Source organism: Protopterus annectens, chromosome 5.part1, assembly GCF_019279795.1.
Source record: "Protopterus annectens isolate FY-2018-M chromosome 5.part1, PAN1.0, whole genome shotgun sequence".
Lineage (NCBI taxonomy): Eukaryota > Metazoa > Chordata > Ceratodontiformes > Protopteridae > Protopterus > Protopterus annectens.
In genome coordinates, this window is record NC_056736.1 from 32,031,291 (window position 1) to 32,059,060 (window position 27,770).

Consider the following 27,770-nt stretch of genomic DNA (forward strand, 5'->3'; position numbering starts at 1 on the left):
GTGCGAAGGAAGTCGTGCTACCTTAAATTTTTCACTGTTTTCCTGAAGCAGACAAGCATGCTTGCTTGGCAATTACCATCGCACAAACAGGGAAGGCAAGGCCAGCAGTTATTTATGTACTAAAACGTTGGCCCCAACATTTCATCGACAGATTACATTGTACACATCATACTAGCTGCCAGAAGATTCTTCCATAACATATCTGGTAAGCCTGACACATGAAACATTAACAACAAACAGATGTATTTTGCAGTTAACCCCAATCAAGTCAATTACTGTATGTTCCTATTTAGACACAATTTGAGTGAGCGCCAGTGGACACTGATACTTCACAAGTCCAAGTTGAATTCCTGAAATTCAAATCATGCATTCTATAATACTTTGCCATCACCCACACAGATCACAATGCACTTTCTGAAAAGGTTTATAGCATGTCTAACTCTGGTTACTGGGTTGTAATCCTCCAATACATTGGAAATACATTTATAAACACAAGAGGACAGTGACATGCATTTGGCTGAACACATACTTTGATATTCATGTGTGTCCTGCAATAATGCACTTGCAAATTATATAGCGGTACTTGGGGCATTGTCAAACAGACTTCAGAATTACATAATCTAACTACATTTTAACATTTGGTATGGGTTTATAGTCACAGTGGATATTGGTCATGGACAATCAAATCCCATTGATATGGTCAATAACTTGCATTAATGTGGACACACCTTCATCTGAATATGAAGACACATAACTTCATCATTGCCCTACTTGTGTTTTCCAACTGTGTGTGCGTGCGTGCGTGCGTGTGTGCGTGCGTGTGTGTGTGTGTGTGTGTGTGTGTGTGTGTGTGTGTGTGTGTGTGTGTGTGTGTGTGTGTGTGTGTGTGTGTGTGTGTGTGTTTGTGTCTTGTCTACACAACATCCTAAAAACAGGTACACATCTGTCTCACTTATACAATATGCATTCATGACAGCTTATGTCACCTAGGTTACCAGGATGTATTTATAAGTACTTTTGCAAAATGGTCTCACACAATCATGTCACAAATCCTGGCTTGGCACCCAAGTCCCGTAACAGTATATATTACCTGCAACACCATGATGATATTATCATGTATAAAGTGCACACACTCTGTCAGAATTAAAGTCATACATCCGCAGTGGCATTAGTCTTACATTCTATGGTGTGCAGCTGGTATACTTCAACAGGTATTGTGTTCAAATATGCCCTCTGTCAACTGGTGGGTTTGTATGGGTTGCTGACATATTATGGTCAATGTATGATGTTTTGAATCTGTTCTCATTTGACTCCCACTCAAGATAACCTTTTACATAGCCTCTGAATCAGCATCAATTTCTCCTTTGTCAACTTAGCATCCCTTATGAAGAACACTGAAGATGTCATCATCTCACAAATGCATGCAAACATTGTGAAGTACAGCCCCTCCATGACCATCTACAAGCCATCACCAGAAAACTGGATGTGTGATTGCTAATTCACTTGTGTTGGTGTCTATGTCTCATATGAAGAGAGGAATTTTATAAGAAAATCAGACACATACACACATACTCCTACTATCTTTCTTCACCTAGAGATAGTGATTTGGGTTAAATGGGATAATAATGGCTAGGCTTGTATGGGCTCTTGCTTAGCCTAGTAACATCATATGACCCTACGAACACTGCACATGTCAATGTTGTCATCATCCACATGTGCTATTTCAAGCTGCGGATGTACTGCAGTCCTGCAATGGTGTATTACAGTTTGGGGTTTGAGTTACTGCATTGATGCCTGCTGCGGCCATTTAGTTACATGTTCCTCCTATAACAGCTGTAGTAATATTTCTCCTGAGGAATGGGGACATGGGATGATGCTATGTATGTTGTTGTATGTTGTTGTCTTAATAAGGCATGTATTCTGATAATGCAGTATATCCACATTCTTCACAGTTCTCATTCAACCATCACAGTGTCACCTGTAGTATGGCATAGGTGTGCATGTGAATACCTATCATCTGGATATGTTATCTGACATACAGCAATATTATGTCATAGTGATTACATGGGCACATACTTCTGGGTTCATCAATACGTAATGCTGTACATACGCAGGCATATTACATTTTCAGATTCACGTGCAGCCTTGATGAATACATTGTATGCAGCATTGTGCTGCTATTCATAAGGATTGTACAGGTGTTCCCCAGCTGCTCTGTGTGACTATCAGCATCTGTGATATTAACTGTTCTGCATGAACTGCATCCATCTCATTTGTAAATGTGCCCACATGTGGTGTCAGGGCCCTCAACCACACATTTCCACTGATAAACATTTAGGCATATGATGCACAACTGATGTAATGCTGTGAAATAGCATGACTGTATTAACAGTTTTTCTGTGTCTTATGTGGTTCATACCCAAGGTTTTATTGGGGGGTGATGTACAGCTTGAAGTTGAATTGTAGCATTGGTATAGCTATAGTTTGACTGCAGCATCACAGATATACCACTACATCACATCACTATTACCAGCTGATAGACTGCATGAACATATATGGATGTATGTTAAGATTTTATGGCAGTATAACATTATTACTGACAATGTCAGAGGGACTATGCTCATGTGCCATGTGTTCAGGTTTGACATGTACTTATCTAATGTGATCCATGTATTGTTTGGTATGTGCACAATATTAGAGTGACAGCTTGCTTGATCACTGACACTTGACTTTGCACTGCTGCAATTTCTGTGCACATAGGCATAGTTTGATGCATTGCCATCAGTCTCACATACAGCTCTACCTTTCATTGTAATGGATCACATTTTAATTCACACATCAATTGCAGATGCTTTAGACAATATTCATTCCTGTTACATGTAGCAGATGCATGCAACACTCACATGTGTATAGGGAATCCACTCATAATAGTGTGGTGATTGTATGTGTTGTAATTCATATGGCCAATACTTACATTATGCAGGGATGCTTTAGTGAAGTGTATCACATTTGGTACAGTGAGCTCTCAAACATATGATGGGCCATGCAGAACTATTCTCTATGATGCATACCCATAAGGATTTGACAGTGTAGACTTCCCTTCAAGGTGTTCTTCATCTTTCTGTGTTGCACCCAGTACATACAAAGCACAGTGACAACATTGCTGGCATGTGTTTGAGTGTTGCCAGGGGGGGAAGTTGTGGCTTATGTGTCATGCAAGCATTTCATCTGGCTAGAATTGCCCTTGATTTCCACTACAGGTTTAACACTGTGTTTCTTAAGCTTACAAAAAGTGGACGCTTTTGAGGAAGAGATGGTGAATTCCCCTTATAAAATACTAACAATCATTGCAGTTATACATTTCTGTTCCTGCAGAACATTTATAATAATAATATACAATCACTTAGCCTGTCAATGCCGCAGATTAATTGTCATATTTTAATGTGTCTAGGACTGTGTATGTTTCTTTTCACATATGTGCAGGGGTATGTTGCTATGTGTTCCTCATTGATTGAGAGCTATGGTGACATGTCAGTCATATTGAAGCAAGTCATTTTGCAGATCTTCAGAGTATGCTCATACCTCCTATTGTATATACCTTCCTTGCTATGTGTTCTGCCCGGTGAGCATGTCAGTGATGTGCATATCAAATCCATTCCCCTCCACTGACATGTAACCTTGTGTGACCATCACATTACTATCATATGTGTTTATCTCATGAGATACTCATGCAAGAGGTGCAGACAGCAATACGAACCGTGCTATTTACATCTGTACTTAATGTTATGCTACTGAGGTACCTTGGAAGTGTACATACACTGGCATATCCTGTCTTGGTGACATTTTCATATTTACCATGCCCTCTTCCTCTTTATTCATTCCTATCATTCATATCGGTGCACATTTTCATCAGCACAGTTTCCCTGCCCAGTGTACCTTCTCTTTGTTATTGCCAGTTATTCTCCCCTCCATTATTTCATTCTGCAAATAATTACACTTTTCTTTATTATTTGCTGGTATTATTGCAGTATTTTTATCCCTGGTATTCATTGTGGATTTCCATGCGATCTCTCGTCGCAGGTTTGCCATAATTGAACTTGAATGCTTCTCCTGTCTGTGCTCATGCTGCTCTGTCTGGTTTCCTGGCTGGCAGCACTGTTGCTGGTCATGAAAACTTGCTTACATTCATGCAAGCTTGATGAACAGTGTAAATATACAATTAGCTCTGCTGCTTATCACACCAACATGTAAACTTTGCGTAGGTTTTGCATGAAGACTACGAACAGTTTATTGAATCTCTTGATCTATGTGTTTAAGAGGTAATAAATATTCATTATTAGACTGCTAATTGTATTACCTCATACTGTTACACATGCACTATTTATTTCTCAGTATACACACATAGGTGTGTTTTTACTACATTGCTGATCATTTCCTGGACAACTTTTCAATGGCTTTGCATATTAGACTTGTCAGGCTGCTGGATCTGTAGTTTCCAGGGTTGGTTGATGGACTGCCCTTCAGAAGAGGGTTGACCTGTTGACCTTTACAGTCCTCCTCTCACTTGGTACATAATCTGGTTTGAGGCTTTAGTTGAAGAGTTCCCCAAGTGGTCCTGAAAAGCCATGTTTTAAGTATAATAATATGCCTTTAGAAATTCATCTACCTCTAGAGACTATCGTATTGACGACACACCCTTAAGAGCTGTCCCAGTTGTCAGGGACTTGGGGACACATGCAGACAGTAGTCTAGTCTTTGACCATCACATGTCTACAGTTAATCATTCTATGTTGTACAATTTATAAAGAAAGTTATGGCATTCATGTCCAAGTTGGTCATTGTTCCACTATTTTCAGTATTCATCAGACCTGTCATTAAGTACAAGATCTCCTTTGGTTTGCACTTAACCAGGCACATACAACAATGGAACATCAGCAGTGGTTTCTCACTAAAAGAATACAGGGTAAAAGTAACATGTCTTGTGCAGACTACCTCAAAGCCCTGTATTCTATATCCTACAGGCAGTTTAAGGAAGATTTTTGCCTGGCATACAAGGCATTTTCAAACCTCATCCTGATAGATCTTCTGCATATCTGTAAAGAAACAGCACAAGAAATACCCATTATAAATCTTGCTTGTGATATAAATATGACCTCCTGGAGAGGCAGATATATATCCTGTTGACTACTCCTTCTCTGGAACAAGCCTCCCATCCATGTGAAGCAGAGTTCCATCCTAAACCATTTCAAGTGTAACTTGGACAATTGTTTGGGGAACATGAACTTCATCCCTGATTTGGCACCTATGTCTCTAAAGGACACAGGAAGTCTGTAAATGATTAAGCAGGCAGTCCCTTGCTTGTAAACATTTCATCTCTCAAGCCCCTGGGTATACTTATCATGGGTAGCAGAACTTGTCAGAGATTTGGGATGCATGCATAGGCTTAAAAAGGCCTTGTTGTGTTAGCCTAGTACACACATATGAACCTACAAACTTAGGAAGCAAACTGAAATATTGTTGGGGCCCATTGAGGCACTGCTTTTGGCCAGGTCAAGTGCCACCAAGACCTGGTCTCTGCTGATAGTTGGGAGGGATATGCTACAAGGGCTATCACAGAGGGTATCAGGGGATGAAGCTTAAGTGGAATTTGTCAGCCAGCAGCTTTTCTTTCTCTCTCTCTCTCTCTCTCTCTCTCTGCTCAGTGAAGGTGGTGCTATTTACTATGAATTCAGCACACTGTTGTGTGTTACCTCTAAGGTTTTGGACATAGCTGAAGAAGATCTTGTTGTTGTCCTTAGCTTGAGAAGCAATCCTGATCTCACAGTTGGCCTTGTTAGACTTAACTAATCCTCTTAGTTTCTTGTTTAGTTTAATCAGTGAGCTCTTATCTTAATGAGAGGAGCTCTTTCTGATTTTTGCCATGAATTTTTTCCTTTTGTTATATACTCTGTTAAGGTTGGGATTGCACCAGTCAGGTGTGTGTTTGGTGTTTGTTATAAGTTTACTTTTGATAAGTACAGTAGCCTCATTGCAGCAATTCACGTTTGTTCTGAATTTCTTTGAACAATTTTACATAGGGTGCTGTGATGTCAGAGTTCAGGGGGTATTGAATTTTGACAAATTATTGCTCGATAGCATGTAGTTTGTTTTAGAATCGTTTTTTTACTCTTAAAGGTTTAGTTGGGTTCTTCAAGTTGATTTTTATTTCAAGGGAGACAGCTTTGTGATCTAACCTCAACAGTGAGGATGTGATATAGTGTGCTTTGTGTGTGTGTCTGTGTGTGTGTGTGTGTGGGGGGGGAGGCGGAGTGTTCACCCATGCTGTTGAGTACTAGATCCAATATGTCTGAACCTCTTGTTTGAATACATATCATCTGTTCCAATGTGTTTGTGTTAATAAAGTCCAGGAAATTTTGTGCCTGTGATTTTCAGACTTTGTATATTTTCCAGTCTATAAAGGGATAGTTAAAGTCCTCTACAAATAAGGTATTTAGTTGAATGGTGAGTGTCTGCAGTGTCTAGGTATGAGTTTTGAGATTCTTGGGGCATTGATGGTGACCTATAGTTAGCTAGGATATGGTAAGGGACTTTATCTATGGTAATATGCACATAGCTGAACTCCAGGTCATCATTCTATTTATCCATTCTGAAGGTGTATTTGTCTCTGATGTAGCAAAAGGCACCTCCAGCTTTAGACCCTGTCTGTATTGCTGTTGGTCTAAATATGTTGAAGGCACTATAGACATACACTGCCAGAGTACTTTCTGTGGCTTTAAACTAAGTCTGAGTAATGGCACAGATATCTATATTCTGCATAGTGAGGAGAGCTTGTTGGGTGTGGAGTTTCTTGTTGAGGTTCATAGGACTGAGCATTAACACCTTAAGGTTGCTTTGATTTTTTTTTTTTTTTTGGCTTTTTTGGCAGCTTTGTCATTTTGGCATTTCCTAAAAAAATATATAAGGATAAGGGATTAGAAAAAGTTTTTGCCAATATCTGAAAGCCCAAGGGGAACAGGTGCATACCATCCTTGGCAAAACAATGCAATCTGTTAAACATGTACTGTCATGCTGACAGATACTGGATCCCCAGGAATGACACCAGAAACTGTCAGTTTTTAAAATCAATCAGTTTTTGTTTTTGTTTGTACTGTTGCAGCATCCTTGGTGAAGGTATGATGCTGCTCAATGCAAGGCATGTATGTCTGTGACTCATATTCAAAGAGATTCATAATGTCTCTTTTCATGTAGTCCAGTGAGGTATATCTCAGGTCATTTATGCCCACATGGACTATGATGCAATCATATATGTGCCTGCTGAGCAGTGACCCCAGTGTGAACATGATATTGCAGATCCGAGCCAGCTGAGCCGCTGACTATTATCCTCTCCTTGTCTAACCCAGTGACTGAGGCATGCGTGTGTTGCACAGAGGAATTACCTATGACAAGAATCCTACGTAGAGTGTCTGTTTGTATTATGCTCTTCAGCCTTGGTGGACCATTGTGTGTAGGCTTATGTGAGATGTTTGATGTTACTTTTGGTTTGTGCTTTAGAGCTTGCTGAGGACAGGCATTATCTTTTTTAGGCTTAGGAGGTCTTTGAAGTTTGGGAAGGTTTCTTTTAACTGCCTGAGAATAAGATGGTCTATGTGAGTGGTGAGTGGTATGCATGGAGGATGTAGTATATTTGGTCTTGACAACCTTGTTAGTAAGTAGAATTTTTGCCCAAAAGCAAGTAGCGTATGTACGTCTCTCACACACCATGTCAGTTTATTTAAGGATTAAATGGTTGTCTAAAAACATGAAACAATTGCTACATTGTCTCAGGATTCCAACATCTACCAAGCTGGCCACAGAAACATTTGCAAATTGCATATCCATGTTGCCAGGCCTGTATTATGGTGGTTTGGTATGATTTAAGGACTGGGTTTTACAGAGGTCTCCTGGGGTAGTTTCTTAAGTGTTGATGTTAGAGCTAGGATATGGTATTAGTGCTGTTCAATGCACAAACTAGCTGCTCTAAGCTTATCTCCTATAGTTTTAGAGGTAAATGTTACTGTCTAAGCATTTGTTTATATACAGAGTGCTGCCAGCACTGTCTATGTGTTGAGCAACTCTATGCAAATGTGTCTAATTTATAGCAAACAGAAAAAAATCGGAAAACTGACTCCTGTGATGCCTGGCCAATAAACAACTACAAAATCAAAAATAAAGCTGGAACCAAGGTAAACACCACTAATAAATAAAGCAAACTCTGATAAACATCTCTAAATCCAAGAACACACTACAGCAAAAAACACCAGCACCAGCAGAAACAGCAGACAGAAGTCTTCCAGTAAGACAAAAACACTCAATTCTGTGAAATAAAAAAATTAAGAAATACTGCTGTTTCTGCTGGTTCTTGTTTGTGGCATGTTCTCAGATTATAAACTATTTACCCCGTGACTATTGCTGAGGCTGTACTATGGTGCGGGTAAGGAAAATTTCCCTTTTCTCCACTGTAGTGTGGTCTTGGAGGGAGAATATTAAAGTAGGGGGGTGGGGGCACAGCCCCCCCACATGGGGGGTGCAGGGGGGTGAAGCCCCCCCCTACTAAAATGTAAATGTAGTGTTTTTTTTTTTTGTCACACGCTTTAATGAAAGCGCTTTTTCGATAAAAGTGCTTTCGTTAAAGTGTGTTCGGGTTTTATGGCTTTGGACGTTTGCTCAGTCGAGCAAATATCCTAGATCTATATATATATATACACACACACACACACACACACACACACACACACACACACACACACACACACACACACACACACACACACACATATAAATAAAAAAACAACCAAGTCCCTGGCTTACAATTTTTCTTATGTGCCTACTGTCACTAGATGAACTATCCCAAGGCATCTTAATATAAAAAATACCAAAAAGATTGCTTGAGAGTGTAATATTATCACAAAACAACTTAAACAAACTATATGGACAAGATGTTTTCAAATATTAGGGACCTCTAAAATTATTAAGTGCAAAATCAGCAAATAAAGCAAAAATAAGGCAGTAGCACTCTAAAACAGTTAACTCATTTATACCTTTGTGGTGTAGAATGTTACACCTCTAGCAGCTTGCACACATCTCACATTCCCGACCATTTTCTGAAAAATAAACTTACAAAGCATAAGATAAACAGATGTAAATATTCTGTGAACAGTAAAAGCTATTAAAACTGTACAAATAACAATGTTATCAGTAAGAAGTATTCTTTACCATAGTAAATAGCTTCATAGTGTTTTCCGTAAATACTGTAATATATATATATGTGTGTGTGTGTGTGTGTGTGTGTGTGTGTGTGTGTGTGCGTGCGTAGGCAATATTTCCAAGTATAGTGATACACACCAGAATTTTTAGTGAATTGTTCTGTCACCCAAGATGGTATTTCACACTATATACATCAACAGAATATAAGTCTCCTAGTTATGAAAAATATGAACATAGATACAAAAATATGAATGATAAGTGAAAGTTTACCACTGCAGTATAAGCTAGACTAACAATCATAGTGCAATTTTGCTAATAACTCCATGCCTTTTCTAATGATCATCATCTTTTCCCGGTTAGGGGTCGCCACAGCAGAACTCCTGTCCACTAATGATTGGCAGTATATTTTTACAGTGCCGAGTTGCCAGCCCAATGCTCATCCTTCAAAGAAGGCACACCCATTCATGCACCCACCTACCTGCATGTCTTTAACATCACCTGACCACGGTGAGGACATGCAGACTCCACACAGAAGGAGCTCCAGCTGAGAACCGAACAGGAGAACCTCTTGCTGTGAAGTGACAATGCTAACTGCTGCACGACCGCAGCTACTCCATGCCTTTTCTAATACTGTTCATTATTAGCTTGTAAATCATTCAAGTGAAGAAGTCAAACTCAAAAAAAAATTTCTGGATTGCATGAGGAAGTATGAATGTGAACAGGAAGCATACAAAAAAGGCGTTATAGGCTTGATTGAATTAACTGAAGTGCAATATGATAAAATAAATCTCTTATCTGCCAAGGATGGAGCAGGATTAATTCATGACCCTCTCAGAGTGTGGTAAGGGTGCCAAGCAGATGGGAGCGCCTGGAAAATGAGCTGGACACAATATATAGTAAAGAAAGATTATTCAAGAGTAATACTGGTTTGATGTGTGTGTGTGTGTGTGTGTGTGTGTGTGTGTGTGTGTGTGTGTGTGTGTGTGTGTGTGTGTGTGTGTGTGTGTGTGTGTGTGTGTGCATTCAATATTATGGATGCATGGAAAACAATGGATGAGAAGAGTACTTAAATATGTTTAACAATAGACAACACCAATAAAACAGGGGAGATAGAAACTTTGGAAATCAGACTGCCACAAGGGGCAGAAGACGGAGACACAGACTTTTAAAATCACAACAGGAAAAGGGAGGGAGTGTTGGAGAATTTTAGGCTGTAAGAAGCTACAGGTCAATGACCCCAGGTAAGTTAGAATTTCAGAAATTTTAGCTTAATGTCTCAGTGAGGGTGGTGGGAGGGTGAGCAAACAGAAAGAACATGATAACAGAAACGCACTGGAATGCAACTTTAAGCAGCTAAATAGTAGGCAGAATATAAAACTCTGGAAGCAAAACTAGAATATGAACAACCGTAAAAGCACTGAAGTTTGTGTGCATTACTTTATTGAATTACCTTTGTACCATGAATGCATTATATTTTGCCAAGAGCATGATTTTTTTTCTGTCTTTCTGAGTTATATATATGCTATGAATTACAGCTACTTTGTCAACACAGGCACCTGATCTTCCTAAAAATTGTTAACTAAAATGTGAATCAGACTTGTCTCCTAACTGAGTAAATATAACTTACACCTTCTCAGTAAGCTTTTTTCTCCGATACACCCTCTGTAAGTGTGTGTTCAAAGGCATGAGTACAAAACAAGTAATTGAATGAGTAGAACTACTAATGAGCCACACTTTCAAGACAGTAGCTTGACAAATGTCTTAATAATAATCACTTTTGTGCTGCACTGGTATGTGTTTGCCATTGGGTAGGTAGTAACATCATATTTATGTGCCTATCACTTCAATCAGATGACTAATTCAGGAAGGATAATGAGACGAGACCAGGTTAACATTCAATGTGCACAGGGGGTTAATATACATGATATAAACAGAACCCAGGACTATGGAACTTCCACTGCTAGAGAAGACCGCTTAGTTTCCCAAATGCTGACAACAAAACTGTTGCTGAAAATACAACTGTTCAATCAGCGATTCTTCTAGAAGTGTCTGAAATCACATACTATTCTTTAAAAGTACTACTTTTATGTTATATTTCGGAATATTTTTATTTGCAATGACTGCTGTCTCACCTTGCAAAGTTGTCTTTTTAATATGACCCAACGTAACTTTTGTTATAGCAGTTATCCCAAACTTGTATTTCATGGGGTTAAGGAAGCATTCTTAGGACTTTTGGATATGTCTGAAGTATTGCAGCTCATGTGAATTTGTGTTACATTAAGTAATTATTAGCTTATGCTGTTCTGCCTGCCTAGTAGTTCTACATAAATATTCTATACACTTGAAATCTTTTTTTTTTTCAGTTCTGTAGTCATAAGTTTTATCCTTTTGTGGGGGATGGTGCATATGCTGATATTACAAGGCTTGCACTGATATTTTCAGAAATGTTTAGTACAATTATAAATTATGCCTGCATAATAAACTGCTGCTCCCCTAAAGTAGATAAGCCTCTAACCACCCATTCCATTGTGTGTTGTTTGGTCTGCTATACATTCTTTTTTCTATCAAAATGGGGATATGACTCCCAAATCAAAAAAAAGGGGGGGGGGTCAGGCACATGTAAACTTCCATTCTAAGATGCTGAAAATTAAGGCATAGTTCAGTCACTCTGTGTCCCCAGGGCATAGTTCCTAAATCTTAATTCAGCGGCTAAGCCCTTCTGTAACCATATCTGGAAATTTGTGGCCCATGATGTGAATGTTGTGGGTGGCCAGTGAAGTGACACAATAGACTCAGACATCTGGCCACTGATATGGAGTAAAAGGGCTACTGACAGAGCAAGGGTTGTGGTTCCACTGTAAGGGACCTAAGCTGCTCAGAAGAATTTAACAGTATGGTAATGGATATTTGAGCAGAGATGGACGACATCCAGGGGATTTTCCACTAGTGATGCTCCAGTTATGCCACTTAAATATATACAGTAGTTAGCTTACAGCTTCAATTAAGCTGGCTTATGTTGTGTACTAATAATACCCATAGCAACTGAGTTCAGAGTTACTCTCCCCAATTCATAGCTGCTTAGGTTTCTGAACTTGCCCGTTCTATTTTATTTTATTTAGATAGTGCAAGTTCTTAAGGTCCCCAATTCTTTCTGCTGCTCCACTGCAGAAAAAACTACATACTGTGCCCAGTATCAGTTTAAAAACCTTGTTAAATGCTATGCTACTGCAGCTTTAAGTAAGTTAAGGCTTTTCATATAGCTACTCTGTGCCTGATAAACTTTGTACTAAGAAATGTGATGCACGACTTTTACAAAATATTTATTTATGCTTTTAGTAATGGGTTGTAGCTTACTCAGCTACCTTTGCTGCCTCGGCTAATGTTTCCTAATAGTAATTTCTTCCTTAACCCATTTCTTTTAGTTCTCTATCTAATCTGTATATTCATTGTCCATTTTCTCCAAGAACACATTTGCTGCCATTAAGGGCTCTTAAGCTATTTTCTCTGACTAACTCTTTGAGAAGTACCACACTACTCCCATTACCACCCACCCCTTATATAAACACCGTTATACTCACCTGAACACTCCTACAATCTGTATCACTGGTAGTCAAACAATCAAGACATCACTGTTATATCACTCAACTGGCCTTCTACCAGAAAGGTTCTTTCTCTGATCTTGACAACACTTTTCCAGCAGACTTAACCTCTGCTCTAGAAATAAACACCCATTCCCCAACTCAATTCATCCCCCCAGAAATCTTGATAACTTAACTCAAGCTAGCTTATGCACTTTTTTTATCTAATTGTCTAAACTTCATCTCTGTTACTCTCATAACTCATAAAACAAAATACAAAGTACGGCTCACGCAGTGTTCCTTACTACCAAAATATTTTATAACCTGGAAGAAAAAATACAAATAATGAACGGCAGACCATAATAAAAATATTTAAAATAATTGAGGGGTGCTTATAAAAAGATCATCAGTCTTATCCACTTATAAAGCTCATCAGTCTTATCCACCTTCTAGCTTATCAGAGAGAGTGGTAAGCACTAGGTAGCCTATCTACCACAGGATGAGTGGTTTTTGGCCCAGAAATTGTAGTTTATTGGCCGTTTGGGCAGTTTTTCCATCTCTTTCAATTTTCTGGTTTAAAAGCCCACATTTGCACTTGTTTCCCACCTTTCCTGTAACTAGTCTAGTCCAGATACAGATTTGCTGTACCAAGGACTGTTTGTAAGCTTCTGAGCAGTGCCATAGTCTGCTCTTCAATTTTTCCCTTAGATCTGCTACTTCTCTCCTCTCCTGCACTTTTACTAGCTTATTCATCTAGCACTTTACCAGACTTATTGTATCAATTATTATAGCACACAAAAGTGCTACCAGCACTAAACATTCTACAAGGAAACAGTTCCAGTACTTATTATTAATGCCCACTGCTCCAGGCATGTCTAAAGGTCAGTTCCCCGTGCTTTCTCCTATTAACCTGGTGAACTTGGGTATCCTAAGGCAATGTAGCAACTGCCTCATGTACACTGACACCCCCTCTCCTCTTACTTCCCAACAAACAGACTTGCAAGAGATGCACTTATATATCCAAACTGGAAGCCATGCACTCTCCAGCCAAGACAGCTGGTCAAGAGGAGAAGGTCAACAGTTGCACCACACCATATCCAGCACATAGCACTCCAGAACACATACCAGCACTGTCTTCACATAAAAACACAAACCACACACCCATCTTTGTGGAGGCTCTAAATAAAAAATCTACCCAAACAGCAGAAAAGTCCAAGGCAGAAATGCACTTGATCACCACAGCACAAAATAATTGCAAGACACATATCTATCCTAAACAGTGTGCCACTCAACTAAATGCCCTAAAGCAAAACAGCATGCCCAACACATTAGTCATAGGTAACTCGATAGTGAGGCACACTGATGTCCCACTCACTAGGTTGAATAAGGAGAAAGTAACAGTCAGCTGCATGTCAGGCACCAGGATCTACCACATAACGCACACACTCAGGTCCCTCCACAACAGGTACAAATATGACTCTGTCATTGTACATGTGGGTGTGAATGACCTGAGATGTACCTCCCTGGACTACATCAAAAGAGACATGGAGAAGCTCTTAAATTATGTAGCCCAGTTGAGTATGACCCAAGCCCTGAGCAGCATCCTACCATCACCCAGAATGATACTGCAGTACAAGCAGAAAAGGATTGATTTCAACAATTGGCTAAGTTTCTGGTGTAATTCTAAGGGGATCCAGTATCTGTCTGCCTGGGATGACATGACTGACAGAACTCGATGCTTTGCAAGAGATGGCCTGCATCTGTCACCCCTGGGCTTCCAGATACTGACCAAGGCTCTTGCCATCCCTATAGTGCCCTTTTTATGCAGTGTTCGAAAGAGCAAAGAACCATTGTAACATATACAGATAAATGCAATCTGAGGGTCATGCTGCTCAATGCTAGATAGAGGTCTAAATCTCAAAATGCACTCGCTCAAAGCACTCCATAAAATGGAGAACATTGATATTTGTGCTGTAACAAAGACCTGGTTAAAGGCAGCAGAAAGCACCCCTGCACTACCAGGCTATAAGTCATTCCACACCTTTCAGCCCCGGAACTTAAAGCAAAGCTCCAAAGGTGGTGGTGTTTCCATATTCATAAAGTATGCGCACACCTCCAGACTGGTAGCCCAACATAATGCATCTGAGATACTTCAGGTGCAGCTAACATTGGGTAAGAAAGCGATTCAGGTTGTAGCCTGCTATAGGTCCCCAACCATGTCCCAAGTCTCACACTCCACATTCCTAAGCACCCTGGAGAATATTAGTGTCCAACCTAATACTCTCATACTGGGCGATTTCAACTACCCTTCCATTAACTGGGAAAACTACTTATGAACCAATACACTTGCTCAATGCTTCCTGGAATTCATTAATTCCAATGCCCTGGACCAGCTTGTTCTTAACCCCACTAGAGGTAACAACATCCTTGACCTGGTCATTACTAAGATGGGTGACCATTTCTCTACACCAATAGTCAACTCCTCCCTGGTTGGATCCGACCACAAACTAATCACCTTGGAAATCCACATCCCTCCCACACCCCCCCCCTCCATGCTAAGGTAACCACCATGAAAAACTTCTCCAAATCTAACTCTGGGATCCTAAAAGGAGAGGTGGCTAACTTCACGGCACCCATGCAAATGGAGAATATTTGCATGACCACCGAATCATACACCAATGCACTGTACGAACACATACACAAATGCAAGGATCTCACCATATCCAATAGAACCAAGACCCTCTCCTCCAAAAAAGGAAAATGATCTGGTAGTTCCCTGACATAAACAAACTCAACAACAGAGGGAGGAAACTGATGCAGAATAAGGTGAAGTTCCAAGTCTGGAAAAACTCCTTTATTAGCCTCAACAAAAAGTTGAGATCCCTCATCAAATTCTTTAAAGCTAGCTATGAAAACAGAATTGCAGCAGATAGTAAATACAACCACAAGGCCTTCTATAGTTATGTAAAGACTTTCCACAGCAATACCTAAATTTGCTCTGAGCTACTGCATAATGGCACCTCCTATACCGAGCCAAAAGATATTGCCAATATACTGGCCAACAGATTCCGTGCTAACTTTACCCCTCCCCTTTCAAAGAACCAATGACAATACCAGCAGATTTCCAGGCACCCAGTATTACTACTGCACAGGTTAAAACAGCACTGTCCAAAGACAGGAATACAGCTTCTATGGACCTGACAATATCCCCGGCTGTGTTCTACATGAACTACAGAGTGAACTGACACCTCACCTGTGTGCCCTGTTTAGTCACAGCTTCACCTCAGGCTTTGTCCCTACCAAATGGTGTACTGCTACAGTCATCCCTCTCCACAAAGGAGGAGCAACTACAGACCCTGGGAACTATCACCCCATTAGCCTGATGAGTCTGATATGCAAAGCTATGGAATGCATCATCATGGACCTAATAAACAAGGATATAGGGAATCTTCAAACTCTGGATCCCACACCGTTTGGTTTTGTGAAAGGTAGATCATGCCTGCTCAACTTGGTCGACTTCTTTGAGTAAGTCACCAGAGCTGTGGATGAAGGGAAGTTGGTCCATACAGCTTACCTTGATCTGGCCAAGGCCTTTGGTACCATTCCCCACTCAGGAATCATAGAAAATCTCACTAAGCTAGGCATTAACCCCTATATCACTAGGTGGGTTGCAAACTGGATCACAGATAGAAACCACAGTGTGAAAGTAGCTAACTCTAAGTCAGACTGCCGACCGGTCATGAGTGGAGTCCCACAGGGTTCCATCTTGGATCCTTTCCTGTTTGGTATCTACTTCTCTGAAGTCCAGGACAATATGAACTGACACCTCACCTGTGTGCCCTGTTTAGTCACAGCTTCACCTCAGGCTTTGTCCCTACCAAATGGTGTACTGCTACAGTCATCCCTCTCCACAAAGGCTGGCAAAGTCTGCAAATGATTACAAGTTGGGAGTTATTATTAACTCTCCAAGTGATGTTGACATCCTTTGGAAAGGCCTCACTGAGACCAACAACTGGTGTCGAACCATGGCCTTAAGCTCATTGCCAAAAAATGTGTCATCATCCCCTTTGGGAATGGCCTTAAGCTCAATGCCAAAAAATGTGTTATCATCCCCTTTGGGAAAAACCCGGTTCCCATGAATTACCACATCAATGGAAGTCCACTGAACACAGAAGGCGTTATAAGAGATCTGAGAACACAGGTTGACAGCAACCTCTATTTTGACCACCATATTGCCACTATGGTGAGAAAATCCTTTTATGTGGCACATCTCATTACTAAGGGCTTTGCATCCAGGAAGAAGGAGGTCATTGTCTCCCTCAACTCTGTCCTCATTAGACCAATCATCAAGTACAATGCCCCATTTGGCATATACTTCACGAGACAACTGCAACAACTAGAGAGGCAACAAAAGTACCCCACAAAGAGGATCCTATGCCTTAAACACTTGCCCTGTATGGATAAACTCAAAAAACTCCAACTATTCTCTGTCTCATATCGCCTACTTAGAGGTGATCTCTGCTTGACTTACAAAGCCATTTCTGACCCAGCTCTGTTAGAAATGCTACATCTAAAGATATCCCAATCCCTTTGCACCACACACTCCAGAGCCCTCAACCTCATTACCACAATCAACAGAACATGCTGGAGGGACAGGTCCATAACCCAGAGACTGTCCATGCTATGGAATAGACTTCCTATACATGTCAAGCAGAGCACCTCATTGGCCATCTTCAAGAGAAATCTTGATGAGTGGATGGGAATTAAATAATTCACCCTGGGGATCACTCCAGTGGCTCTACTCGAAGTACAGGCTAACACAGAAGGCCTCTGGCTAACAAAGTTCACAGATGACTGCAAACCAGGAGCCATAGTCAAGTCCCCAAATGATGTGGACATCCTACAGAAGGGCCTCACTGAGACAGATGCCTGTTGTTAGAGCCATGGCTTCAAGCTCAATGCCAAAAAGTGCAGTGTCATCCCCTTTGGTAAAAACTCTGTATCCATGAACTACCACATAGGCAGCAATCTACTTAACACTGAATGCGTGATAAGAGACCTTGGGACCCAGGTGGACAGTAGTCTCTCCTTTGATAGTCACATCGCCACAGTAGTCAAGAAGTCCTTCTACATGGCACACCTCATCATAAAAGGGTTCTCATCCAGGAAAAAAGAGGTCATTGTTCCCCTCTACTCGTCACTCATTAGACCCATTATAGAGTACAATGCCCCTTTTGGAATGTACCTCACAAGACATCTGCAGCATCTGGAAAGGCCACAGAAGTACCTCACAAAGAGGATTACTGGTCTCAAACAAATGCCCTACACTGACCACTTCAAAAAACTCCAGCTTTACTCCATAGCATATTGCCTACTCCGAGGTGATCTCTGCCTAAAATATAAAGATATGTCAAACCCAGAGCTGTTGGACATGCTACACCTAAAGAAATCCCAATCCCTCCGAGCTACATGCTCTAGGGACCTAAACCTTGTCACCACAATAAACAGGACATGCTGGAGGGATAGATTCCTGTCCCAGAGACTTCCTATACTCTGGAACAAGCTACCCATACTCTGGAACAAGCTAACCATCTATGTCAAGCAAAGTTCTTCATTAGCACTCTTCAAGAAAAATCTTGATGAGTGGATGAGAAATAGGAAATACACTGCGGGGATCACTTCTGTGTCTCTGTTGGACAGTGGCACAGGAAAATAACTTTCTTATGGTACTATGGCACCTTGCTGGCTAGGCTTACGTAGGCCCTTGGGCCAATAGCCTAGTACCTACCTATGAACCTATGAACTAAGGTCAACTGGAACAATGCCAGAACAATCCTATGGGCTAGGCTTGTAAAGGCTCCAGGGCCATTAGCCTAGTACACACCTTTGTACCTATTAACCTATAATAAAATGGTTAAGTGCTTTCATCCTACATATAAACGGGACTTCTTCAGAACCATTTCTATGAAAGTTCACTGGATTTAAATACCCCACCAAAAATAATCACAAGTGCTTCCTCCACTAGTAAATAAGGAACATACTTGTGCACATTTTAATAGCATATCACACCAAAAAATACATTAAAAACAAACATTCAGAAACTGATAATTTTGAAACATTTAAAACAAGTCTTTCATAAAAAAACATAACTTCTATACATTGTACATATTCCTGGCCTTCAGCTTTAACAAAGTGGTGATACATACTTGATCATTTAGCCCTAAACCATACGTTGCACCTGGGCATAATTGCCAAATAAGCTCCCTTTGTTTCAACTTTGTTTCCCAAGGACTGCCTCTCAGATTCTGGGAAACTGCTTCTAGTATACCAAATAAGAACAAGGAGGTTAAACAATCAAGAGGGTGCTTATAAAGATCATTAGTCTTATCCACCTAGAATTTTGAGAAATCTTTGCATATTGCTATATAAATTGCCCCCTTGATATTACAATTCCTAGAACCCTACCATACTTTTTGTGGAAAAATTTCAAAAGTCTATTCTCTTGGTCTAGGACATAGGTGCATTGATTACATAGGTTCATAGGTTCATAGGTAGGTACTAGACTATCGGCCCAATGGCCTAAGTAAGCCTTGCTAACAAGGTTCCCTGGCTTATGCCTTATGCCACCCAAGAAAGTTAATTTCCTGTGCCCCTGTCAAGCAGAGCCACAGAACTGATCCCCAGGTTGTAGTTCCTATTTCCCATCCACTCATCAAGATTTTTCTTAAAGAGTGCTAATGAGGAACTTTGCTTGACATAGATGGGTAGCTTGTTCCAGAGTATAGGAAGTCTCTGGGAGAGGACTCTATCCCTCCAGCATGTCCTGTATATTATGGGGCCAAGGTTTAGGTCCCTAGAGCATGTAGCTCGGAGGGATTGGGATTTCTTTAGGTGTAGCATGTCCAACAGCTCTGGGTTTAACATAGCTTTATATGTTAGGCAGAGATCTCCTTGGAGTAGGCAATATGCTACAGAGTAAAGCTGGAGTTTTTTGAGATTGTCAGAGTAGGGCATCTGTTTGAGGCCAGTCTTTGCATGGTACTTCTGTGGCCTTTCCAGCTGCTGCAAATGTCTTGTGAGATACATTCCAAAAGGAGCGTTGTACTCTATAATGGGTCTAATGAGTGCTGAGTAGAGGGGAACAATGACCTCTTTTTTTCCTGGTTGAGAACCCTTTTGTGATGAGGTGTGCCACATAGACGGATTTCCTGACTACTGTGGCGATGTGATTATCAAAGGAGAGACTACTGTTGACCTGGGTCCCTAGGTCTCTTATCACACATTCAGTGTTAAGTAGACTGCCGTTTATGTGTTAGTTCATGGGGACAGAGTTTTTATCAAAGGGGATGACAATGCACTCTTTGGCATTGAGCTTGAGGCCATGCCTCTGACACCAGACATCTGTCTCAGTGAGGCCCTTCTGTAGGATGTCCACATCATTTGGGGACTAGACTATGGCTCCTAGTTTGCAATCATCTGTGAGCTTTGTTAGCCAAGGGCCTTCTGTGTTAGCCTGCACTTCAGAGAAGTAGATACCAAACAGGAGAGATCTCAGGACTGAACTCTGTGGTACTCCACTTGTCACTGGTTTGAGGTCAGATTTGGAGTCTGCAACTTTTACAGTGTGGGTTCCATCAGTGAGCTAGTTGGCAACCCATGTCTCAATGTAGGGATCTATGTCTAGTTTAGTGAGTTTAGCTATAATTCCTGAATGGGGATGGTGTCGAAAGCCTTGGCAAGGTCAAGATAGTCTGTGTGAACAACCTTACCCTTGTCTACAGCTTTGGTGACTGCCTCAAAGAAGTTGATCAGGTTCAGAAGGCATGATCTGCCTTTCACAAACCTGAACTGGGTAGGGTCCAGAGTTTGGAGGTTACCAATGTCTTTGTTTATGAGTTCCATGATGATAAGTTCCATGGCCTTGCAGACCAGGCACATCAGGCTAATAGGTCGATAGTTCCAAGAATCAGTGGTGGCTCCCCCTTTGTGGAGTGGGATAACTGTTGCTGTGTGCCATTCAGTGGGCACAAAGCCTGACATGAGACTATGACTGAACATGGTGCTTAAGTCGAGAGCCAGTTCGTTCTGAAGTTTATGTAAAACAAAGCCTGGGATGTTGCCTGGTCCCATGGATGCTGTATTTTTGGTTTTAGAGAGTGCAGCTTTTACCTGCATAGATGTGATTACAGGGGCTCTGCATTCTTCCTGTATAGATATGGGCCCTTTATGGGGTGAGAGGGTGGTAAAGTTAGCACTGAACTTATCTGCCAGGATGTTGGCAATATCAGTTGGCTCTGTAATTTTCGTGCCGTTGTGCTGTAACTCAGAGCAGATCTGGGTGTTACCATTGAGATTCTTGACATAGCTATAGAATACTTTGTGGTTGCCCTTAGAATCAGTGGTAATTTTGTTTTCATAGCTAGCTTTGGAGGATGTTATAAGGGATCTCAGCTTCTTACTGAGGCTGACCAGGGAGCTCCTCCACTCATGGGATTTTACTCTCTTTTGCAATAGTTTCTTTCTTCTGATGTAGAGTTTGTTTATTGCAGGAGACCACCAGATTGGCTTCCGTTTTTTGGAGGATAGCATCTTGATTCAGTTTGGGATAGCACGATCCATGCACTCATGTTAGTGCTTATAGAATGCATTTGTGCAAGATTCAACAGTCGTAACTGTATTGTCCATCTGTATGGGTGTCATGAAGTTTGCCACTTCTGTCTTAAGAAGCATGAAGTTGACTTTAGAGAAATTTTTTACCATTGTTTCCTTAATGGTGGGTGAGGGTGGGATGCGGATATCTAGGGTGATTAGCTTATGGTCGGATCTGACCAATGAGGAGTTGATTTCAGGTATGGAACACCGGTCACTCATGTTGGTAATGACTAAGTCTAGGATATTGTTGTCCCTGGTTGGGGCATGGATACATTTATCCAGGGCATTGGAAATTATGAATTCAGAAAGCACTGAGCGAAGGAGTAATGGTATATGAGTAGTTTTCCCAGTTAATGGTGGGGTAGTTGAAATCGCCCATTATTAGGGTGTTTGGTTAAACCCTAATATTTTCCAGTATATCAAGAAAAAACTGAAGACACAGCAGGTTCCACCAAGATTTGAACTCAGATCACTGGATTCAGAGCTCAGACTGCTAACCATTACACCATGGAACCAGCTTAACTGCTCTGTATTTACGTGTACCACTGTTGATATAAGTTTTGGCAATGGGGTGGGTTCTAAAATATGTTTACAATTCATAGCTGTTTTAAATACTAGTTTTGATTTCTCACCCACTTTTTTAAAAATCACATCACTCACCTTAAATATGCTCTAATAACTTGCTATTATATCCCTACTGGAGTTAGAATAGGTGTTAAATGTGACCATCAAAGAGTTGATAAATTTCTTACTATCTATATTATTATATATTACCTCCTCTACTTGACTTGTTTGATCACCACCCAAAAGCGGTTTATATCTGGTATAACCATTGATCACAAACCAGTGGATATCATTCAGAAATGTCAATGGATAATTTCTGTCCAAAAACATATTCAATATCAAATCAACTTCTGATAAAAACATATCATAATCAGAACACATTCTTGCTGCCCTTACAAGTTCTTCCTTGTATATGTTATTTTTTAAAAAAATAATGGTTACTACTTTGAAATCCAAATAACAATTTGAAAAGGATGGTTTCCTGAAAATTCTCAACCCCAAACAACCATAATCCTTATATAGTGTCACATCTAAAAAGTCAGTTCTGTCACTAGAATGTGTATGGGTAAATCTCAGAAATTATGTTTTACTATTAATGTAGGCCACAAATTTGTCAGGGAGCCTATCCTTGTCCTTCCATAGAATGAAAATATCACCCAAATAGTGAGAATAAATAACAAATGCTTCTGATAATCTATGCCAAATATCCCAACTGTACATCACCAAATTTACATATATGGGTACAAAATTAGCACCCATAGCTACACCTTTGACCTGGTGGAAATATTCTTCTTCAAACAAAATGTAGTTGTTAAGCAAAAATCAGGTCCATAACTTCAACTGTAAACATAACCAAACCTCCATCAACGTCAGTTAATTTTAACATAGCTAAATTAAATAACTGTAATCCAGTCTTGTGGGAAATACTGGTAAACAGATCAGTGACATCAATAGTAGAAAAAAATGCAGTGTGGGCCATACAACTGTGGTTGAGTTTTCATAAGAAAATCTTGGGAATCCCTTAAAATCTAATTAACTTTTTGTTGTATGCCCCCTTTAACACTTTGTCCACAATGACATCTAGAGAATGGGTCTTTGAGAGTTGAGCTGGAACTATCAGTCCGTGTGTGAGTGTTGGGGGGGGGGGGGGATCATCCTTATGCACTTTACAGATCACAAAAATAATTGGGATGTCATTGATAAATGTAGCAATGTTTCTGTGAATGAAATGCATACAGCGTACAGGAAGACTGATTTATTTTTAGAAGATTCAGTTCTGCTAGGAGTCATTTCTCTTGACTTCTTTAACTTTCTGCACAATCCCCTTCCATCTATCGAGTTTAAACAGAACTTGTTTCAAATAAGCTGTCCCTTTCTTTTCTCCCACTTATTCCTTCAATAAATCCTTCATCCTCTCACTCCACTCTTTTCATCTTGTGTCTGTACTTTTATTCATAGGATCATAGGATCATAGGAGATTACCAGGCTAATGGCTCTGGGGCCCTTACAAGCCTAGCCAAGAGTTTATCCCCAGAAAAGAAACCACATTCAGCACCTGTCATTCCTATCAATGAGGGACATGGGTGGAACCCCTTGGACAAATTTGTGGTTTCTCATCCACTCATCAAGGTTGCGCTTGAAGAGGGTCAGCAACGTACTTTGCTTGACCTGTATGGGGAATCTATTCCAGAGACAGGTCAGCCTCTGGGAGACAAACTTGTCTCTCCAGCAGGTTTTATTAATGTCACATATTAGATTTAAGCCTTTTGATTGGGTATTACACAAGGAGTTAGACTTATGGATATGGAGCATCTCTAGAAGAGCAGGGTCTGAGACTGCCTTGTAGGGAAGACACAGGTCACCTCTGAGCAATCTGTATGATACAGAGTAGAGTGACAGTGATTTGAGCCTGTCCACATAGGACAAGTGTTGGAGGCCATGGATTCTCTTTGTGAGGTATTTCTGTGGTCTTTCCAGTTGGTGCAGGTGTTTGGAGAGGTACATACCAAACGGGGCATGGTACTCAATTATTGGCCTAATAAGGGAGGAATGCAGAGAGGTAATAACCTCCTTTTTTCCAGAAGCAATCCCTTTACTTATGAGATGAACCAGATTAAAAGCTTTTCTGACCACTGCCACTACATGATGTTCAAATTTGAGATTGTTGTCAACTTGTGTACCCAGGTATCTCACCACAGGTTGTGTGCTTAGCGGGTTAATGTGGTCATCAGTAGGGGCTGTGTTTTTGCCGAATGGAATGATAATACATTTTTTTTGCATTTAACTTAAGGCAAAGACTTTGGCACTGGCCATTTCTTGCTGTGAGACCCTCTTGAAGTATGTTAACATAATTTGGGGAGTCAATGACAGCACCCAACTTACAGTTTTCTGCAAAACTTAGTCAGCCACAGGCCTTTTGAATTTTGCATGGCCCTCTGAGAAGTAGATGCCAAACAATAGGGTTCCCAGGACAGATCCCTGGGGGACACCACTAGTGAGAGGTCTGCTACTGGAGGTAGTAGCACCTATTTTGACCTTGTGGGTCCTATCAATGAGCCATTTGGCCACTTACCTGACGAGATATGGATTTACACCAAGTTCTGTTAGCTTTTTGATGATGCCCAAGTGGGAGATTGCGTCAAAGGCTTTTTCCAAGTCAGAGTAAGCTGTGTGTACTGACTTTCCCTCATCCAGTGCCTTGGTGACAGTCTCAAAAAAAAAAAAGTCAACCAAGATCAACAGGCAATATCTGCTCTTGACCAACCTTTGGCTTATGCTTCTGTCCTGACTATTTCACTCTTTGTGCAATTATTACAACATTCAAGGAAGGAGAAAGGGTGGATACGTTAATCTTTCCACAAAGTCTAGATAGCATACAGGCTGTTCATCTTCTATGTTTCCAAAATCCTCTTTCCTCTTAGCCTTTCACTGCTTATAGCAAAAGCTCTCCCATCTAAACTTCTACTCTTACCGTTTAGATGACAGATAGACTGTACCACACATCTTTGTACATAGACTAGGAGGAATATAGGCAGATTTCCTTCCCTAATTAGCTCCTTCTTTGCTTATACAGCTACTCCAGCAGTCTAAGCATCAGATAGACTCTACAGTATAATGTATACAAATAGCCTGTGGCAGGTAGGTTAATATCCCCCATCTCTCATGAGACGCAAGTACTTTATTATCCATGCATTATCCAAGTATAAATAGCTTACATTTTCTTTTGATTCCCAGGTATTTCATCCTCAATACTGTTACTCCAACAACCTGTGCTATTTAACCTATGTACACAACCTAGGATGCAGGTCAGTCATGCTATTTAACCTTTCATACCCAGCTATTTTCCTATCCTCCAGACAACAGGCCAGACACTAGATCTGGGGTTGGTGCTTCAATTGTAATCAAAAGGAATACCTCAGTTACAGTTCACTTAACATATGATGGTTTACAGACTAACACCACTTTAATGTTCAAGTGTTTTGATAAGATAGTTTATAGAATAATGCAACATGCACATTTCAGAGAGCTGGAAAGCAGATTCATGCTTCATATAATTATGTAGTTGGTATGTGCCAGGTTATAGCTAATTAGCAGGAAAGTAACACTTTGCACCAATAAAAACAATAACTGATTGCTGCTGATACCGTACTTAAATAATGCAATAGGAACCACTACACAACTCTGAGCATATTTCATGGTTTCACTATGAATTGTTGTTGTTGTTGTTGTTGTTGTTGTGCCTTTTGGCTTTTCCTGGTTAGGGGTCGCCACAGCGGAACTCCGATCCGCTAATGATTGGCAGTAGATTTTTATGTGCCAAGTTGCCAGCTCTGATGCACAACCTTCAACGAAGAGATGTCCATTAACGCATGTCTCCAGACAGAAGACACTATAGCTGAAAATCGAATGGAACAACGTCTTACTGCCAGGCGACAGCGCTACAGTAGCACCACCACCTGGCGCAAAATGAATGGAGCTGTAACTCATCTTGGGAAAGATCAGCTGTTTCATCTAAAGGAGGTATGTGTGCAAAATGATTTATAAAGCTACTGGGAATTGTAAATGGTGTCGATACTAAGAGGTGTAAGACACTCCCGCATTCATTTACATTCACACACAGACACACACACACACACACACACACACACACACACACACACACACACACACACACACACACACACACACACACACACACACACACACACAGAGTCCAGAGAGTCTCAGTGCTTTATTTGAACTCCCTGTCTATTGACTGACACCATCTACACACTACTAAATTATAGACATGTGCCACAGGAGGGGTCTGACTTTAATGGTGAGATTGCATTATTGAAATGATGACCTGTGTTGCAGAGAGTATGTGTTTTGGACAGATTGAAAAGCGGATGTGGCATTGATTTGATGATATAAATGTTTTTCATGAGTGGGAGTCAAAGCATCATAGCCATTTAATTAATCATCCAGTGAAGCTATTGACCTACCATCACACACACAAATTGATTTTTTAGAGATTAGAACACCCTCCATATGTAGTTATACAATCTAGAGAACACAGTACTCTACAAAAGTTCCACTGCAGAAGTCTGACTTCTATAGTGTCAGAGGACACTTTATAGAGAATGACATCAACATTGTTGATGTTGGGAGAACAGTCTGACACTGACATGGACTTACAATAGGGTGTAAAAGTGTTTCAGGGCTACTAATTTGTCAAGGCCAGCAGTAGTTAAGGTCATATTTACATTACTCTATATACACACAGGTTGACTGTTGTGAGATTACTGCCCCCTAATTATATACTTACACAATCTAGAGATAAAACTACTTAATGCAAGTGCCACCACAGAAGCCTGGCTTTTATAGTGAGAGAGTGCACTTTATACAGGATGACATCAGTGTGGTGCTGCAGAGAATATGATGTTTGGAGAAGGGTCTGACATTGATGTGGACTCGCCCTATAGTGTAAGATTAATTCCAGTCTAGTATTTGATTGAGGCCAGCAGTAGTTAAGGTCATATTTGCACAACTACATACACATACACACACACACACACACACACACACACACACACACACACACACACACACACACACACACACACACACACACACACACACACACACATTAACTGGTGTGAGATTAGAACCCCCTACCTCTCTATTGACACAATCTAGAGGAGATAGTATTTAACGCCCATGTCAAGAAGTCTGACTTTTACATTGTGACAGAACAGTGTAAATAGCATTAGCTTGTGATTCTGTGTCTGAGAATCTGAGAAGATCTTGTGATGTTGAAGGTTTTGTGTAAATCCATATTTGATTATATCACAGTGTAAGTGCAATGTTATGACCAACAATACATACATACTGATGACATATGTCAACTATGCTGTCATTAATCTTTATTGCACAACTGACAGTCACATGTACCTACCTGTCTTGTGTAGATGAGACAAACACAATTGTGAAACACAGGATGGGCAATGAATCATTCATGGATTATGAGGTTATGATAATGGGATGTAAACTTTAATGAATGGTGCTCAGATTAGCAATGGAATGTGCTTAATAATAGGCATTGTGGACTGGCAATACCAAGCAAAACACAATATGTGCAGGAGGGAAAAAAATATGAATTAAGTGTATTAAGGGTGTATGTAGCTTTCTATCATTTGTATCAGTGCTGCATTGCAGATACAACTGTCCAGAATGAAGTAGTCAGTCAAGCAG